This window comes from Geotrypetes seraphini, chromosome 5, assembly GCF_902459505.1.
Source record: "Geotrypetes seraphini chromosome 5, aGeoSer1.1, whole genome shotgun sequence".
NCBI lineage: Eukaryota > Metazoa > Chordata > Amphibia > Gymnophiona > Dermophiidae > Geotrypetes > Geotrypetes seraphini.
The window spans coordinates 80,451,712-80,470,481 of record NC_047088.1 but is presented as its reverse complement, the minus strand read 5'-3'; the positions used below and the strand labels follow the sequence as shown (position 1 = coordinate 80,470,481).

Below are 18,770 nucleotides of genomic sequence, written 5' to 3'. Positions count from 1 at the left end.
CATGGTGTCTTGGCGGCTCCACAAACAATTAGACAATCTTAGAGCCACGTATTTGCTGTTGCAGGGCAGTGAAGGAAAACAGCAGAAGTACAGCAAGATCATGATTGACTAGTTGATTGCCTGTTTGGGGTAAATGCTGGTTGGTTCTCTGACTCCCCTTAAACAAACTTTATCGCCTTTACACATACCTCTCCCTTCCCTGCTGAAGCAACTCTTCAAATGAGTCCTACCCATTCAGTATCTTGTGCCCCAGAACACCAGGCACTTCGTATGACCACAGGTTGAAGTTCAGTTGCTCAGTACAGAGTAGCAGGGTAGGATTAATTCTTCAGTGGGCCCTAGGCACCCAAGTACACTGGGATTCCTGGCTAAACCCCTCCATTGCCTTATACCCTCCTTGTCTCTGCCCCCCATGACACCCCCCCCTCCTGCAAGAGTGTGCCATTGGGCCTGGCTCCAGAAGTCCAAGTAGCACCTCCTCCCTTCTTCATTATTCAGTGCAGTCAAACTCACAGTCCTCAAAAAGCTGCAGGAAGCAGTTTCTGCACATTGCCCACATCCGACCCAGAAAACTTCCCTCTGACACAAAATCCCAGTATTAGAGGAAAAGAGCTGGTCCTGGAAGCAGGTACACCAATGTCATCGGAGCAAGCAGCATTCCAGGCCCCTGAACTCTTTGGGCCCAAGGCATGTGCCTACCCTTTAAATCTTGCTCTGCAGAGCAGCATTGTGCCATGTATAGCAGCAGACATCTTTATCGTGTGTTAACCAATTCTACTAGGTTGAGATGTAGAAAAATAAAACAAATTTTATTGAGAGCTTGATTCCAATTCAGTGGTACCAAGCTTCAGGAATGGAACCAACACTCTCCATGTTTCGGATCAATAGCCTTCATCAGGGGTCGTATGTAACCATATAATAAAATGTGCATTATGCACACTCTCAGCTTGCTACAACACGGCACTTGTTATATTAGTGGCTTGCAAACCTGTTAATGACTCAAACCTCTCTGTTTGAATTGGAACTGAACTCTCAATAAAACTGTGATTTATTTCCTCCATTAGTTTGGTTGCTCCCACGCCTTTTTTTGGGTTCTTTGGTGATTGTTCTGGTCGATCCTTACTTATCAGGGTTAGACTGGCATAGTTTTGTGTGATTTGGGGCTCCTTTCCAGTCTACTCATTAGTGAATTTGCCTTTCTCCAAAGTAAATATACCTGCGTGTTGTTCTTTTCTCTATTCTCACTAACCCCTCACACCTCTATAAAACATATCATCTTATAATCCCCAATCTATCTCTTGCATTGTGAAAGTGTTCACCGCACAGCAATAAGCTTCCAGCAATCTTAGTGAGGCTCAAAATGCAAAACATATGTCTAAGCAAGACAATTGTTTCTCCTCACTTGGCACTGAAATGATTTAAGGGCAAGGAAGGCAGCACTGATCACAGATACTTAAAGTATTCTACATAATTTTTTATGTAGGACCATGTTCATGGGGAAGAAATGTAGTGGCTGCATTGACCCTGGAGAGAACTGGGTCTGTGGTAAGTTCTTGTTCTGTGCTATCCAAAGGAATGTTGAAAAGCAATGATCCATCAGAGATGTTTTAGCTATAACTACTGTACTCCAAAGGTAGTTTCAGGGATTGTTGAAGGAATTTTTTTTGTTGTTGTAAATTTAAACTGACCTTTGAACACTGCTGATTCCATACTCCCACGCCATGGTCTAGCTCTCCTGTGTCCTTTTAACAGCTGGAGGAAATCCAGAAGAGGTGCAGCCCACAAATTATTACAACATTAACAATTCACAGAATTCTGCCTCTGCCATTCCAGAAGCTTTCCTGTTGCTGTGTCCTACCCCCCTCTGATGTGACTTCCTGTTTCCACAGGGGCTGAACATAGCAAAGGAAAAGATTATGGGCAGAGGCAGTGTTCTGTGAATCATTAATAATGCTGGCTGCCTCTAGAAGAGAAAAAAAACCTTGTTTAAAGGTATACCGGGGAGCTGAGGGGGTGAGAGGAAGGGAAGGAAAGAAGCTTGATCGGGAGCAGAGAGAGAGAGAGAGAGAGACAAGATGCTGTTGCTGGGAGCAGGGAATGGCCGCTGAGGTGGACCAGTGAGGCAGGCTTTCGGCATCCTTAATGCTTGGTGCCCTGAGCAAGTGCTCACCTGGTCCATGCTTTGAGCCAGCCCTGTCTATGCTCATATACTGTAGAGCGCTCCATTTATTTATAAGTCAACTATACAAAGCCATATCAAAGGACTTGGGCCTGGATGCACAAAAAATGTCATTAGAATACTACGGGTCACTGTGGAACTGATAAATTGTCCAATTTGAAAACAATAAATCAGTACAGAAATAACATGAGTCTCCAATATGCTTATTATAATAAGTGGGGTCAGATTCCTTAGAACCCCACTAATACAGTGTTACAACCACAAAAAAAAAAAGGAAAATATTCTCCTGTCATCAAATAATGATAAAAAGACATTTTATGCAAAACACATAGCAGTATTTTATTAAATGAACCTTCAATATCTGCACTTTATTATGGAAAATAATAGAATTTTAACATATTTCATTAATAGTTAAACGCATACACTTCAGTGTAGTCTCACTTGCAAGGAAACATTCATCCCGATGCTCAAAAGGGTTCTCCATGGCGGCTACTGATCATTGTAGCAGTCACTGAGAATCCTATGTATAACAAGGAGCTTATTAGGGCAAAATTTTCTGGCAGTGCCTGAGCGCTAATTGGCTCAGGCATTGATAGGAAAGTAAGGCTTGACAGCTTAGATCCAACCCTGGACCTCTGCACTTTAAAAAAAAAAAATTGGCAGGAGGGATGCCCACCACCTCCTGCACCAGGGCCGAGAACCCCCCCTCCCACACACACCTTTTTTAAAAAAAGTTCATCCTGCATTGCAAAGGGCCTAAGGTCCTAATTAGTTCAGGTGCCTAAGGCCCCTCCTGTGGGAGGGGCTTTAGGTGCCTGAGCTAATCAGGGCCTTAGGCCCCTCCCAGGATGCAGGGTTTGGGGTTTCCCCTGCTGCTGAGCTGTTTGGAGCTTTCCCTGTCAACTTAGTGTTGAGCTAGCAGAGGAAGCCCTAAACAACTGTGGCAGGTGAAGCCTTGAAGCCGTGGCGGCTTTTGGGAGTCTTGTCGGCGCTGATCGGCAGGCAGAGAAATCAGCAAAAAAATCTGACAGAAGGGATAGAGAGGAACTATATCTAGTGATTGCTCTTCTGAGCAGGAGCTAGGCACAGTTTGTCCCCCTTTTATCGGCACTGCTTCACATGAATAGCATGCATATAATTTACATGCTATTTGTGCTGAGTATCAGCAGTAGGGGGAAAAAAATCGCTCCTGCCACAGTAATTTTTACTGTGGTGTTGGAACGTTATGCATCGGGGCCTGAATGTCAAAGAATAAATCTATGGATAATCATTGACTTTATTAAATCTACATGGCTCCCGGAATTTGTCTAAACCAGAGGTCTTCATTAATACTGTAACACAGAACAGTAAATGACCCTCATGGTTTATCTAATCTGCCCAACAAGGTGACCAGAGCCTCACCCACCAGATATAATAGGGAATGGTAGGAGGTGGTGGACATAAATGATTATAAAAAGAGGTTTCAAAGACTTATGTCTGTATAGTTATGATATGCCCACCATATGTTTGATTGCTCAAAGAGGGAATAAGAACACCAATAGAGATGTATAGAAAAAGTGAATGTTAGGAATTGACAACAGTTTATTTGTTATCATAACAATTAAGACTTGTTTAGAAATTCATTACCAAAATTGTTTATTTTTACCATATGGATACCCCTTTCTTTGCTATAAATGATTTGAAACATGGGGTTGATGTTTTAAGGTTTTATTCTGTAGTATCTTCCATGTGACCAGTATCTCTCCTCCCTCCCTCCCTCCCTCAGTTGTAGGGGAATCTCCACCTTCCTTCCAAGCTGGCTCCAAGATTAAAAAAGCATCAGTGCTGCCTGGGCCCTGTAGGGCCCACTACTACATTGTCCTGCCCCAACAGGAAGTCTGCCTCTGAGGCAACAGGACAAAGCAGTGCTTCAGTGTTGTGTTTACCTGTGCAGTGCTGTTTAATCTTTTAGCTGGTCCAGGAGGTGGCAGGCAACAACAGGATCAGCAGCAAAAGAAGACTGTTCAACATGCCAGAACTGCATCTAGGCAGATGCCTAGTCCACCTCGTGGCTTTCTATTCCCTTTATTATTTTGGTCGCCCTTCTTAGTACTTCTTAGTACTTCTAGTTCTGCTACATTAATTTCGAGATGGAGGCAATCAGAAGGGCACATTATGATCGCTGAAACGCTGGTTCTACCTACCCAGACGCGGCGAGACCCGAACAACAGCAAAAACCATGAAACCTAAGAGGGCATAGAACTCCCAAGCTGTAAGTTGCATCATAGAACAATACAACTCTCCATTTTTTTTTTTTTTTACTGTAAAAATCTATTTTTTTTTTTTTTTTAACCACAAGCCTCTGAGTCAAGAATTCCAACGTGTTCTGAACAACGTCTTCACGCGGTGACTCCTAATAAGGGAATTCATCATTTGTGTACCTCAAGTCTCTCTATCCCCAAATCCCAGGCGCCTAGAAATTTGCACGCCGGTGCCCGAGATGTTTGGGATTTGTTAATTTTGCTGTTGATGGTCGACGGACTTGCGCTAGCACCGAAAACAGCACAATTCCTGCTTCCCCGAGGTCACAGAGCTCTATCAGACAACCCCCTCCCCGGAGCCGCTCAGTGTAGGAAGTTCGGGCAAGTCTCGCGGCTTCCAAGTCTCGCGAGATTCTAAACCGCGAGACCTGCCCGAACTTCTCGCACCGCGCTGCTCAAGCTAACTGGGAGCGGAATGGCAGCAACAGGGAGGGAGTAAACGCGCTGCTTGCAAGGCGAGGAGGGTAAGTGGCAAAAGCTGGAAGAAGGTATGAGCATGAGACAGGGAGATGTGTGCGGGAGAGACAGTGAATACTCGAGAGCGATAAAAGAGACGTGACAGGCTGGCTGGAGCGGAGATGTGAGTGAGAGAGACGGTCGCAAAAAAGAAAAGAACACTGGAAGGAGCTATAAGAGAGCGAAACAGGGTGACTGGGTGAAGCTTTATGAGAGAAATAGAGACACTGGGTTGAAGGCTGGAGGGGGTATGGGCGTGAAGAGTTAGTGGACAGTCACAAATGGGTCCTGGTTCACCTAAAATTGCTGTACCTTTGCCATGGCTAGAGGAGATCCCCTAGCCTTACCAGCTGAGAGGTCCTCTTTTGGCAGCCAGAGCACTGTTTCTGACCTGCCACCGTGCTGGCAGAGCACATGTGCTCAGTTTTCACATATGTACAAAATATGAGCATGTTTAAGAGGGAGGGTGGGTGTGCCATGGCAGGACGTGGCTGCTTACCCAAGGAGAGTGCCGCTGACTGCAAAGCATAGAGGAGTGTTTGGCCTCAAGAAGAGGAACTCTTCAGCTGGTGGGGCATGCATGGGAATCCCCGCCAACTCAAATATTTATTATTCTCCAAGGATAAGCAGACATAATATCCTTAGATATGGGTGATGTCATCCAAAACCCCCGATATGGACACTACTGAGTGCACTGCCACTTTAAATCTTTAGGCAGTGCCCATACTGCATGTGTGCTGGTGCCATTCTGCCCGACATCGGCTCACAGGCCTATCAGTTCACTTTCTACATAGCTGAGAAGTTGTGTCTTCAGTTTTCTCTTCAGTGTGTCAAACCTTTGCCCTTTTTTGTGCCTTCCCATACATACTTCAGTGTTTTCCTCATAATTTGTTGTTGTCATTGTATTACAATATTTGACCCAACTTTGGTTCTTTTTTGTCAATTTTTCATTTTTTTGGCCTTTGGGCTTTTCTGAGCCTTTTTTTTCCTCCTGGGAGTGTCGACCGTTTTCGGCATCCTAGTTACCCATTGCGCCCTTTGATTTTAGCGTCGTCTGTTTTCCTCTACATGTCAAAGAGGGGTACTAGGTGGCTTTAAGAAATGTTCTCAATCTAATTGGACCATAGGAACATCATAATTCATCTGCCTGCTCACTTAACCTAAAGCATTCTTTAGTAATATATACAAAAATTATTTTCCTTGAGCTGTTTGTATTTGCACACTGTATCATGAATATAAACATTTTGGGGTCCATATTTAAAGGCATTTATCTGGTTAGCAGGCACTACTAACCAAATAAGCTGCTAAGAGATATATTCAAAGTAGAGAATGATATGGGGACAAATTTTTCCCGGTTCCCACAGGAACTCATTTTCCTGTCCCATTGATTTCTTTCCTGTCTCTTCCCCATTCCTACAGGCTCTGTCCTCATCTGCACAAACCTCAAACACTTTAAAATCATAAGTGTTAGAGGCTTGTACAGTTAGGGCAGAGCTCGCAGGAATGGGACAGCGACAAAACTTGCGGGAACAGGATGGGGAAAAATTTGTCCCTGTGTCATTCTCTTATTCAAAGGCACTGACCAGACTGTTGCTGACTCCTCTGGCTGCCTTACCACTTAATCTGCACAGTTCTGGAGCGGAATGGAGTAGAATGGGTACAAATGGATCGATTTTTCACTCCGTCAAGAATTAAAAGACTAGGGGACACTAAATTAAGTTACAGGGAAATACTTTTAAAACCAATAGGAGGAAATTTTTTTCACTCAGAGAATAGTTAAGCTCTGGAACGCATTGCCAGAGGTTGTGGTAAGAGCAGATAGCGTAGCTGGGTTTAAGAAAGGTTTGGACAAGTTCCTGGAGGAAAAGTGCATAGTCTGTTATTGAGAAAGACATGAGGGAAGCCACTGCTTGCCCTGGATTGGAGGCATGGAATATTGCTACTCCTTGGGTTTTGTCCAGTTACTAGTGACCTGGATTGGCCACCGTGAGAACGGGCTACTGGGCTTGATGGACCATTGGTCTGACCCAGTAAGGCTATTCTTATGTTCTTAACTGGTTAGTAGTGTTAATATCGCTGCTAACTAGATATTGTTTCCACTATTTTTAGGTGGAAATTTATTAAAAAGAAGTTCTTCTTCATGTTATTTCTGTCCAGACTGGTGGAAATATGCCCTCTCTCCAATAGGAAAAGACTGCAAATTCCTGCTTCCTTCACCATATAGCAGCAGTGGTAAGAAAGTTAAAAAAATCACTGGAGGAAAAGCAAAAGCAGTATGGTATAAAATCTTGTGTAATATTTATAAATAAAATCACATAAGACCTGATGATGCTATGATTGATCTGCAGCCCTTCTCAGGGGTACCTAAAAACATTTTAAAGCCAAAATAAAAGCACTGAATACTACCAAAAGAGTAATCACATAATTTAAACAAAGGAAAAAAATCCATAAATCATAAGACATATCCTAGTGTTTTTCCAGCTTCCTTATCACTGCTGCTGATTGGTGTGTCTGTGTGTGTGTGGCGGGGGGGGGGGGGGTGTTCCCCATCAGTTCTATATATCTGGGTGCAAGATCACTCTGTATTACTGCTCTATAGTGCAGTTCTTCTTGCTCTCTTACTTCTTGATTAAAAGAGCGCAGGAGCACTTTCTAGAAAGGGTTTGAATAATACATTGAGGAAGATGCGCTCAAGTCTTTTGCTTGCTGAATTAACATATGTTTTCCAGGATGTTGTGGTAGTCATTAATGCATACTGTTCTTGTTAATGTATGCTGTTGTCAGGGCACATATGCCAGGGTTAAGGGCATTATGTGTCATCTCTGGAGCGGACACCTTGATTTCAGCAGTTGCCGGCAAGTGAGCATTCCTGTGGTTCCTCAGAGAGTTCCCTGAAGGTTAGAGATTGTTTTTGAATCAGATCTTTGAGGAAGCAGTTCATTTTCTCCATTCAGCTATTTGTGTGGGGCTGTGTTTCCCAATCACTGCTGCATTGGCTTGAGCCGGCACAAGGACCCATGTTGAAATCAGCAGCACCGTTTTCTTGCAGATAATCAGTATGATCAGATTCAGTTAGTGGCCAGAGTCATGTCTTCGAACATGGTATGAAGGCATCTGTGGATAAGATGTTGGTCAGTGAATGGGATGTCAAACTCACCTCAGCAGACTGTCCTTTATTTATGGGAAGCTTATCAAAGAAGGGCCTAGGTAGCATCTCCTGGTACCCAAGGTAGAAGTCCCAGAAAATGACCATGAGATATCTGGGCAGCCAGGCAATTTAAAATGTAACACCATGGCAGTTTAGGTTTTTTTTTCAGTTTTTCCCTCCACATTCTTTAATTCCTTCTAGGGTAGGGACTTTGAGGTCATTTGTGACATCTGTAGAGTCTGAAAAGGGGGGTGGGTGGAGGCCTTAACCATCTTGGAACTATTAGAAGCTTTCATTCTCTGAAAAGAAATTTCTACAGTTTACAGTCCTAGGACACCACCTCTAGTTCCAGGCACTTCCTTTGGATTGGCCACAGTGCCAAGGATGTTCACCAAGTCTTTGGTGATAGTGGCAGCCTGTGTGAGGATTGATGATAGGCTAGTTTGGGTCATGATAGAAAGAGATAGCAGGCTAGCAGTGGTCAAGGTCATCATATTCCTTAAGGAGTTGGGGATAGATTGTCAACAGGGCCCATAGCAAGTTAGCTCCAACTCAGTCTCTGGAATATTTGTCCATAGTGTTTGATAAGTGGCAAGCCAAGATATTTTTGTCAAGGTCACAGATAGACAAGTGTTAGTCATGGATATAGGGATTCTTTATAGAAGTATCCATTCTATTTTCTTGGAATACACACAGATGTTGGGATCTATGGTGGCAATGCTGCAGGTAGTACTTTCAGCAAGGGTTCATATTTTACATATTGTTGATGACCCTTTTGATCATTTGGTCTTTGAGGAGTGGGAATTATTTCTCTTTTAGTAGCTACTAGATAGAGCCTGCAGTGGGCTCAAACAGAACCAAACTGGAGAAAAGGGGTGGGCTTGGACCATTCTCTAGGCCAGGTTATCCATGTGGTCAAGCAGAGATGTCAGGTGGGCTCTCATGAGATTTCAAAGCACCTCAAAGGCAAAGTGGTATGAGTCCATTTGCACAATGTGAAAGCTATAGTATACATCAACAAACAAGGATGAACAGGAGCAACCATATGGTGAAAGGCAAGCCTCCTCAAGATGTGGGCAGAGAGGCATCTACAGGCATTTTCAGTAAACCATATTCTAGTACCCCCAATTGTGTTGGTTGATTTTGGGAACATGGGTGTCTGTAGCCAGTAGACATGGGTCTTCCAAATGGGTGAACATAAGAATAGCCATACTGGGACAGATTGATGGTCCATCTAACCCACTATCCTGCTTCTGGCCAATCCAGGTTACAAGTACCTAGCAGAATCCCATATAATAGCAAGAACCATGCAACCAATCCCAAAGACAGCACTGGCCTTCCCTATTTCAAGCTCAATAGCAAACCATAGATTTTCATCCTGGAAGTTGTCCAAACCTTTTTTAAAAACCTAGATACATTAACCACTGTTACAAAATCCTCTGGTAATGAGTTCCAGACCTTAACTTAGAGTAAAAATATATTTCTTCCTGTTCGTTTTAAAAGTATTACCATGTAACGATAATGTCATTGAGTGTCCCCTAGTCTTTGACATTCTTTCAAAAAGTACAGTACATGCTTACCCATCCTACACCACTCAGGATTTTATAGACCTCATATTCTCCCCTCAGCTGTCTCTTTTCAAGCTGAAGAACTCTAACCTATTAAGCCTTTCTTTAATCATTTTGGCTGCCCTTCAGGGAAGTGTGCATTTGATTGAGTGTGAAGAGCTTGTTAACTAGGTAGAGGGAAGACTGAGGCTTTGTTCAGTTGTGGTGTAACAGCTTTGAGTTTATCAGTTTGAACTTTTGTTTTAATTGGACATCAAAGTAATAATGCCATTTTAGTTCAATTTGATTTGTCAAGTGCCTTCGTCTTTGTGGATCATCTTTTACTGAAGTAGATTTTGATGGAATGGGAAAGGTTTTAAGTTGGATTGATGGTTTTCTGTCACATTGTTTATATAGAATAAAAATGAATGGTTACTTTCTGACCGTGGGACTCTTAGAGGGGTCACCTTCATTACCCCTGCTATTCAATGTAATGTTGCAACCATTGGGAAGAATGGTGGATGGTTATCATATTCACAGCGATAACTATATTTATATATAGATATGGGGGAGAGTGTGGCACAGTGGTTAAAGCTACAGTCTCAGCATCCTGGGGTTTTGGGTTCAAACCCACGCTGCTCCTTGTGACCCTGGGCAAGTCACTTAATCCCCCCATTGCCCCAGGTACATTAGATAGAGTGTGAGCCCACCAGGACAGACAGGGAAAAATGCTTGAGTACCTGAGTAAACTCATGTAAAACCGTTCTGAGCTCTCCTGGGAGAACGGTATAGAAAATTGAATAAATAAAATAAAAATATACTGTGTGTGTGTATATATATATATATATATATATATATATATATATATATATATATATACATATACACACAGTGGTACCTTGGATTACGAGCATAATCCGTTCCAGGAGCATGCTCGTAATCCAAAATGCTCGTTTATCAAAGCGAGTGTCCCCATAGGAAATAATGGAAATTCGCTTTGATACGTTCCCCCCCCCCCCCCCCCCCGAGGCCAGAGCGCTGATCCCCCCCGCTCGCAAAGTCCCCCCCCTTCGTGATCCGGCACCCCCCATGAGAACAGGCACCCCCCGCCTGACCAACTTTAACTCACCCCCCCCCCCCCCCCGTCTGGCACCGGCACAAGAACCGCTCCCCCCGCTCGCAAAGGCCCCCCCCCCGCTCGAATCGGCACCCCCCCGCGAGAACAGGAACCCCCGCCTGACCAACTTTAACTCACCCCCCCTTTGGCACCGACACGCAGCCCACAAGTGCCGGTGCCGCTTGAAGATCTTCTTCTTCCCAGTCTCTGCTGGCTTTGAGCATGCGAGATTCTCGGCGAGAGGGAGAATTAGAAGGGCTTGAGCATGCGCAGATGCATGCTCAAAGCCGGCAGAGACTGGGAAGAAGATCTTCAAGCGGCACTGGCACTTGTAGGCTGCGTGCCGGTGCCAAAGGGGGGGTGAGTTAAAGTTGGTCGGGCGGGGGGTTCCTGTTCTCACAGGGGGGGAGGGTGCCAATTTGAACGGGAGGGGGCCCTTTACGAGCGGGGGGGAGCGATGCCGGTTATCGGGGGTGCTCGCAAATCAAGTCAACACTCGGTTTGCGAGACACGTTTTGTGAGAATGTTTTGCTCGTCTTGCAAAACACTCGCAAACCGGGTTACTCGCAAACCGAGGTTTGACTGTATATATATATTTACTGTATATAAAATATGCAGATGATATTAGTATGAGTGTAGCATAGTGGTTTGAGCTACACCTTTAGCACTCTCAGGTTGTGGGTTCAAACCCTGAGCAAGTCATTTAATCCTCCACTGCCCCAGGTATATTAGATAGATTGTACACCTAAATATGGCCCGTGTCCATATAGGCCCAGGTCCACCAACAAACTATTTTGATTGTCCCATACTTGATGGCCCTTGGTGCCTTTTGCTCTGATTCTGTGTAATGTACTTTGACCCTCTTGTCACTTGGTCACTCTTCTTTGATCATTTTTCTAATTCTGCTAAATCTTTTTTTTAGATACAGTGGCCAGAGTTGCACATAATACTCAAAATAAGGTTGCACCATGGAGCGATAGAGGCATTATAGTATTCTTTGTCTTATTTTCTATCCCTTTCCTAATAATTCCTAGCATCCTCTTTGTTTTTCTTGCCTACCACTTCAGACTAGGCAGAAGATTTCAGTGTATTTGTCCATGATGACACCTAGATCTTTTTCTTATGCATAACTATGATTTGGATTATTTTTCTCAGTGTGTATCACTTTGCCTTTGTCCACATTAAATTTCATCTGCCATTTGGATGCCCAGTCTTCCGGTTTCCTAAGGTCTTCCTTAACAAAGATCTGGACTTCCTTTCCCACTACAAAGACATTTAAAACTGCTTTGACATCTCTCTGTCTCCTGCCCACCCACGCACCCCTCCCGCTTCCTATCCCTGAAATGCTTTCATGTTTTCCTTATATAATACTGGTATTTGTCAGCATTTGCTTATTTCTGATCTGAAGAAGAAGGGTTACCTTCGAAAGTTCATCATAAAATGCATTGAGTTAGAACAATAACAAAGTATTACCTTATTTCTTTTGTTTTGTTTCTATATATTACCTAAGGTCTTCCTGTAATTTTTCAGTTTGCATGTGTTTTAACAACTTTGAATAGTTTTGTGTCATTTGCAAATTTAATCACTTTGCTCATCGCTCCCTTTTTTAAATCATTTATAAATATGTTAAGTAGCACCTGTCCCAATACAGATCCCTGAGCACTCCCCCCCACTGAGATAAATGGCCATTTAACCCTGTCCTCTATTTTCTATCTGTTAACTAGTTCCTAGTCCACAACAGATCATTGCTTTCTATCCCATGGTTTGTTTGTGGTTTTTTTTTTTCATTTTCTTAGGAGTCTCTTATCAAGGACTTTACCTAAAGCTTTCTGGAAAATCTAGATACATTACATCAACTGGCTCACCATTATCCATATGTTTATTCACGGCTTCAAAGACATGAAGCAAATTGGTGAGGCTGTTATGGTAGTTATTTAACTTTGAGTATTGCAGTCAAACTGTCAACTAAAAATCTTCAGTTTGCTGCTCTCCAATTCAGACCCTTTTAAGTTTGTTTATGATTTTGCAACCTGGTTTTATTACACTTAAAAGCAGCCTATGGTCATACTTCCTGAGAGCTCTTGTTTTTTTTTGGGGGGGTGAGGAATGATTTCAGAGCTTTAAATGTGTATTGTGTATGATATTTTTCTTGAATACCACTTTGGTCATCCCTTCAGGTTTAAACAATTAACTTCATAAACAAATTATTATTTTGTGATACTCTGCTCCAAATTTTGGAGAGGCAGTTCATTATAGATGCTAGTCTGGTAGTCGGAGATTGAATGTTCTGTGTTTTGTCTCTGGTCCATGGCTAACAACAAAATCTGCAGTAGGCTCTGCTGAACTTTAGTTCAGCTTTTATAGAGCTCTCTAAAATTACACATTATGTAGAGCAGTGTCTCGCAAACTTTGTGAGCCGGTAGCATACTAGGTTCAAACAATTTTTATTGATGCAAACAATAGTGCAAGCAAAACAATTGAACACAAAAGGTTCATAGTACAAACATTGATGCATCATATTCAACACAATATCAAGTATGTACAGGAGATAGTAACAGTAACAAACCCCCCCCCTCAAATCGACTCATGGCAAGCAAGACCAGAGTCGGCAGAATGGCCTTCCGAGGTCCTGGACTCTGATGAGCCCCAAAGATGCCACTCCACCTCCCTCCCCCAACTCATCCCCAATACCTAAACTTGTGACTAAGTGCTAGAACCATACGAACTTCCCCCTCCCCTCCCCATGACCCCCACAAACCCCCACCATTGGTCTCTCCACCCCACCATAGCTCACCATTGTTCTCTCACCCCAGCAAGCTGAGCGCCCAGATCAGGACATCCATCGTAAAATCTCACTTCGTCCCTTTGGATGTAAAGACTGCAGATATAGCTCCCAGATATTCAAGAACACTATCTTCCACTTCCTAGACCCTCCCGCATCCCTCGCCTCCCAGGTAGCCAACTGATGCAACTGGTTCCTCCAATGCCAAAACGCCAGAGGGTTCGGGACCATCCAGTATTGAAGAATACATTTCTGAGCCAGCAAGCTCATCTTCCTACAGAGAGCCCTGTTCCCCTATGCAAATGGCCATAAGCCTCTGGCAGATCCAATACAAAGTGGGCCGGGGTACTGCGCAAAGCTCTTCCAATCAACCCCGACATGTAAGAGATGATATGTCTCCAGAAGCGCTGGATTATGGGGCAAGACCAAAAGGCATGCCCCATGATGTGTCCCCCCATCCCACATTTATGACACAGTAGTGTGGGCAGACTTCCACTGTAATACAACTGTGTACGAGTATAAAAGGCGCGTAAGATCACCCTGTAATATGTCTCCCGCAGCCAGACACATGGGATCACCGCAGGCGTCGTCCTCAATCTACGGGTAACATCCCATTGTCTCAAATTAATCTGTAATTCCAACTCCCATTTACCCCGAACCAAATGATAGTCTTTAGCTGGTTGTAGCCGGTGGCATACTAAATTGGGGGAGCGTCTCGAGTACGTGGATGTCGACATGATGATGTCACATACATGCATAATGTCATCACGTCAACATCCACGCGGAGACCTTCCAGATGGGGCCCTGAGATACCAGTATGTGGGGGGGTACTTAAAAAGAAAAGACATGGAGAAGAAGCGAGACGCCAGGGAGGATTAGAGGCACCGGCTGACTGCCTACAGGATGTGCCTCTGGCCATGAGAGGCACGTCCTTTAGGCAGTCAGCCAGCGCTGGTACCTCTCTTCCTCCCTGGCGTCTGGTGGCTCACCTGGAATCTTGCATGGCACTCAGTTTGTGATACACTGATGTAGAAAAACAATGAGTTTCTATCCCTGAGAGAAAGTTACTTATCCAAAGTTTCAAGTGTTGCTATTGGATATAGGATATGTACATAAGTATAATGATTATTCTAACCAATTGGCCACCTGTTCTCTGCTATGTACAGTATGTGCGAATAAATATAGAACCGTTTTGATAGAGGTCCTTTACCATTTAATCAGTCCATGTTTTCCTAGCCACTGCAAAAATCTTTAGCACTACTTTGGGTTTCTCACTTTTCTGTGCTTTTCTCAGACCTTGTTTTAGTAACACGTTTGCCTTCACTACCTCTCCATGTTTTAATTGCCCACTCAGAGCAGATTAAATAGGCCTTATAGTCTTTATCTGCTGTCATATTTTGCTTCTGGTATTATCCCTCTCCAGTCTTGTGTTATGATTTGTTTTCTTGAAACATCCTTTATTATATTACAGTACATTAATATTTATGGATTGCTAATATGCCCCAGAATGAGTTCAATGCGATTTACAATGCGATGACCAATACTTATGGTTTATAATGCATACACATTCTACTTTTACCTAGATTGATCTGTTAAGAACATAAGCAGTGCCTCTGCCGGGTCAGACCACAGGTCCATCCTGCCCAGCAGTCCGCTCCCGCGGTGGCCCAAAAAACAGGTCAAGACCCCTTCTGAATCATCAGAAGGGGCTCCCTTGCCACCTTGGTTTCTCATTTAAGTCCTGCCTTCCTATCGAAGTCCTAGCCCTCCGGTCTTGCACATGCACGACCAGGTTGGTTTATACTCATTACCTGGTTTACTTCCTATACTTGTGTTACATCCCAGCTCCTCCCTCAGTATCCCACGATCCCTTTGTCCCTCAGGAATCCATCCAATCCCTGTTTAAATCCTTGTACCGTACTCTGCCTGATCACTTCCTCCGGTAGCGCATTCCAAGTGTCCACGACCCTTTGGGTGAAAAAAAACTTCCTTGCATTTGTTTTGAACCTGTCTCCCTTCAGTTTCTCAGAATGCCCCCTCGTATTTGCTGTCCCCTTCAGTCTGAAGAATCTGTCCCTATCCACCCTCTCTATGCCCCTCATGATCTTGAAGGTCTCTATCATATCTCCCCTGAGCCTCCTTTTCTCCAGAGAGAAGAGCCCCAGCCTATCCAGCCTCTCGGCGTATGAGCAGTGTTCCAACCCTCTTACCATTTTCGTTGCTCTCCTTTGGACTCTCTCAAGTACCGCCATGTCCTTCTTGAGGTGCGGCGACCAATACTGAACGCAGTATTCCAGATGTGGACGCACCATCGCTCGATACAATGGCATGATGACTTCCCGTGTTCTGGTTGCTATGCCCTTCTTTATGATGCCCAGCATCCTGTTGGCTTTTTTCGAGGCTGCTGCGCACTGTGCAGATGGCTTCAGTGATGCATCCACAGCACATCCAAGTCTCTCTCGAGTCTGCTGTCTCCCAACAATACCCCCCCTAATTTGTAGCTGAACAACGGGTTCTTTTTCCCTATATGCATGACCTTGCATTTGTCCACGTTGAAGCGCATCTGCCATTTGTTTGCCCAGTCTTCCAGCTTGTCCAGGTCCCTTTGTAGGTCCTCACACTCCTCCCTGGTCCTAACTCTGCCGCACAGTTTGGTATCGTCTGCGAATTTTATAACCTCACACTTTGCTTCCTTTTCCAGGTCATTGATGAATATGTTAAAGAGTAAAGGCCCCAGCACTGATCCCTGTGGCACACCGCTCGTGACTCCCCGCCAGTCAGAATATTGACCCTTTACTCCAACCCTCTGCAATCTACCCGACAGCCAGTGCTTGATCCATCTGTGCACATCCCCTCCCACCCCGTGGTTCCACAGCTTCTTAAGTAGCCTTTCATGTGGCACCTTGTCGAAAGCCTTTTGAAAGTCGAGGTAAATGATGTCTATGGGCTCCCCATTGTCCACCCGACTGCTTATTCCCTCAAAGAAGTACAGAAGGTTCGTTAGGCACGACCTTCCCTTACAGAATCCGTGCTGGCTTGTTCTCAGTAGGCCATTCCTCTCGATGTGCTCGCCAATGCCGTCCTTGATCATAGCTTCCACCATCTTCCCTATAATTGAAGTCAGGCTCACCGGCCTGTAGTTCCCGGGGTCACCCCTCGATCCCTTCTTGAAGATGGGTGTGACATTTGCCAATTTCCAGTCCTCTGGCACCTCACCCGTTTTCAAGGATAGGTTGCAAACATGTTGGATTGTGTCCGCTATTTCCTGTCTTAGTTCCTTCAGAACCCTTGGGTGGATCCCGTCCGGGCCTGGTGATTTGCCGCATTTTAACCTGTCTATCTGTTGGAGGACATCCTCCCTACTTACCTCTATGTGCTCTAATTTTTCAGCCTGTTCCCCACTCATGAGCTCCTCTGAGTCTGGTATATTAGATGTGTCTTCGCTCGTGAAAACCGAAGAGAAGAACGTGTTCAACCTCTCAGCTACCTCTTTATCCTCCTTAATCACTCCCTTCCTGTCCCCATCGTTCAACGGCCCTACCTCCTCTCTCGCTGGTAGCTTCCCCTTAATGTAACTGAAGAATGCCTTGAAGTTTTTCACCTCCTTGGCCAGCCCCTCTTCGTATTTCCCTTTTGCTTTTCTAACCTCCCGGTGGCATTCCTTTTGGCATTTCCTGTGCGCCTGGTGATTTTCCTCCATTGGGTCCTTTTTCCATCTCCGGAAGGATACTTTTTTGTCATTTATTGCCCTCCTTACTTCTGTTGAGATCCAAACCGGGTCTTTTGACCGCTTGTTCTTGCAGCCTTTCCTGAAACTGGGGACGTACATTCTTTGTGCTTCCTGCAGGGTGTCCCTGAATAGGGTCCAGGCGCTTCCTACAGTCTCCATCTTAAAGATGTTTCTGAGCTTCCTCCCCACCATTTCCCTCATAGCAACATAGTTCCCTTTCCTGAAGTTGAGCGCAGTTGTTGCGGTCCTCCTTACTATGGGTGTCCACCTTTCTAATGTGAATCTGATTGCATTGTGGTCACTGTTGCCTAGTGGTCCTCCCACTTCTACCCCTCTTGCAGGCCCCCCTAATCCGTTTAGGATGAGGTCAAGAGTAGTACCCCCTCTCGTCGGTTCTTTGACTAGTTGCTCCATGAAGCAGTCCTTCACAGCTTCTACAAATCCTGTCTCCCTAGTGCAGTTGGAGTGACCCGTACTCCAGTCTATCCCTGGGTAGTTGAAGTCCCCCACCACTGTTACACTTCCAGTCCTGCACTCCTGTCTCAATTCCACTTCCAAGTCGTGTCCGACTCCCTCTGGCGTACCAGGTGGTCGATAGTACAGCCCCAGTTTTATGCCCGCACCCTTGTTTCCTGGTAATTTGACCCACAGCGATTCCAGCCCCTCTGCCTTCGTTGCCATATCCATCCCGACCGAGTGGATAGAGTCCTTTATATATAGTGCTATGCCTCCCCCCCTTTTTGTGGGTCCTGTCCTTCCTATAGAGCTTGTACCCCAGCAGCGCTACATCCCATTGATTTTCCTCTGTCCACCAGGTTTCTACAATTCCAATTATATCTAGGTCCTCCCCCTTGGCGACGACTTCTAGTTCACCCATCTTGGCCGTGAGGCTTCTTGCATTTGCGTATAAGCACCGCAGGTCCCGTCGTTTTTCTTCCACCTCTGCATTTACCTGGGCCACTTGCCCTTGGATTTCTGGCAGTTTTCCCGCTCTCTGTGTTTCTGCTTTACCCTCAGCCTTTACCCTCTTAGCTTTTCGCTTCCCCACACTCCTGCCACCCCACTTTCCCGCTTTTCCTCTGAGATTTCTATCCCTACCGGCCCCCTCCTGGGTTGTCATCCCTTGAGCCTCTGTTTGATCCTCCTCGCCTTGTGGTACCTCTATATTACCCTCGGCTTTCGCCCTTATGCCACCCAGTCCCCCTGTGTCCCCATGCCCCTTAGTCTTCTCCCAGCAAGCTCCCTTTACCTGATGTTTCCCTCGCTGTCTGATTTGTAGATCTTCCGGTCCCTCTGTTTCCTCCCTGCAGTCAGCCCGTTCAGCATCTGTTCTGGATGCTGTTGTCCGAAGCGTCAACATCAGATCAGCTGTCGGCTTTCCCCCTCTCTTCAGTTTAAAGCCCTCTCGATCTCCTTCCTCAAATTGGTTGCCAGTAGACTGGTTCCCGCTGTGCTCAGGTGCAGGCCGTCCCGCCGGTAGAGCTTGCTCTTTCCCCAGAAGGACGTCCAGT

At 45.0% G+C, this 18,770-nt stretch overlaps 1 protein-coding gene and 1 long non-coding RNA gene across 4 annotated transcripts in view; one reads left to right on the top strand and one right to left on the bottom strand.

The window, feature by feature from the left end:
• Nucleotides 1-1,814, bottom strand: part of LOC117360530 — a 47,102-nt gene extending 45,288 nt beyond the window's left edge. Inside the window, exon 1 of the long non-coding RNA XR_004539439.1 lies at nt 1,689-1,814. This is a non-coding gene — a long non-coding RNA (uncharacterized LOC117360530). The remainder of the gene's footprint in view (nt 1-1,688) is intronic.
• A 2,235-nt stretch (nt 1,815-4,049) lies between these two features.
• Nucleotides 4,050-18,770, top strand: part of CLCN5 (chloride voltage-gated channel 5) — a 92,279-nt gene continuing 77,558 nt past the window's right edge. The window contains exon 1 of one of the 3 annotated variants that reach the window (XM_033945442.1): nt 4,050-4,430. The gene's annotated coding sequence lies outside the window, so the exon portion shown is untranslated. Of the gene's footprint in view, nt 4,431-4,807; nt 4,944-18,770 lie in introns of those variants that run through there. The other 2 variants (XM_033945441.1, XM_033945445.1) reach the window with 2 other exon arrangements.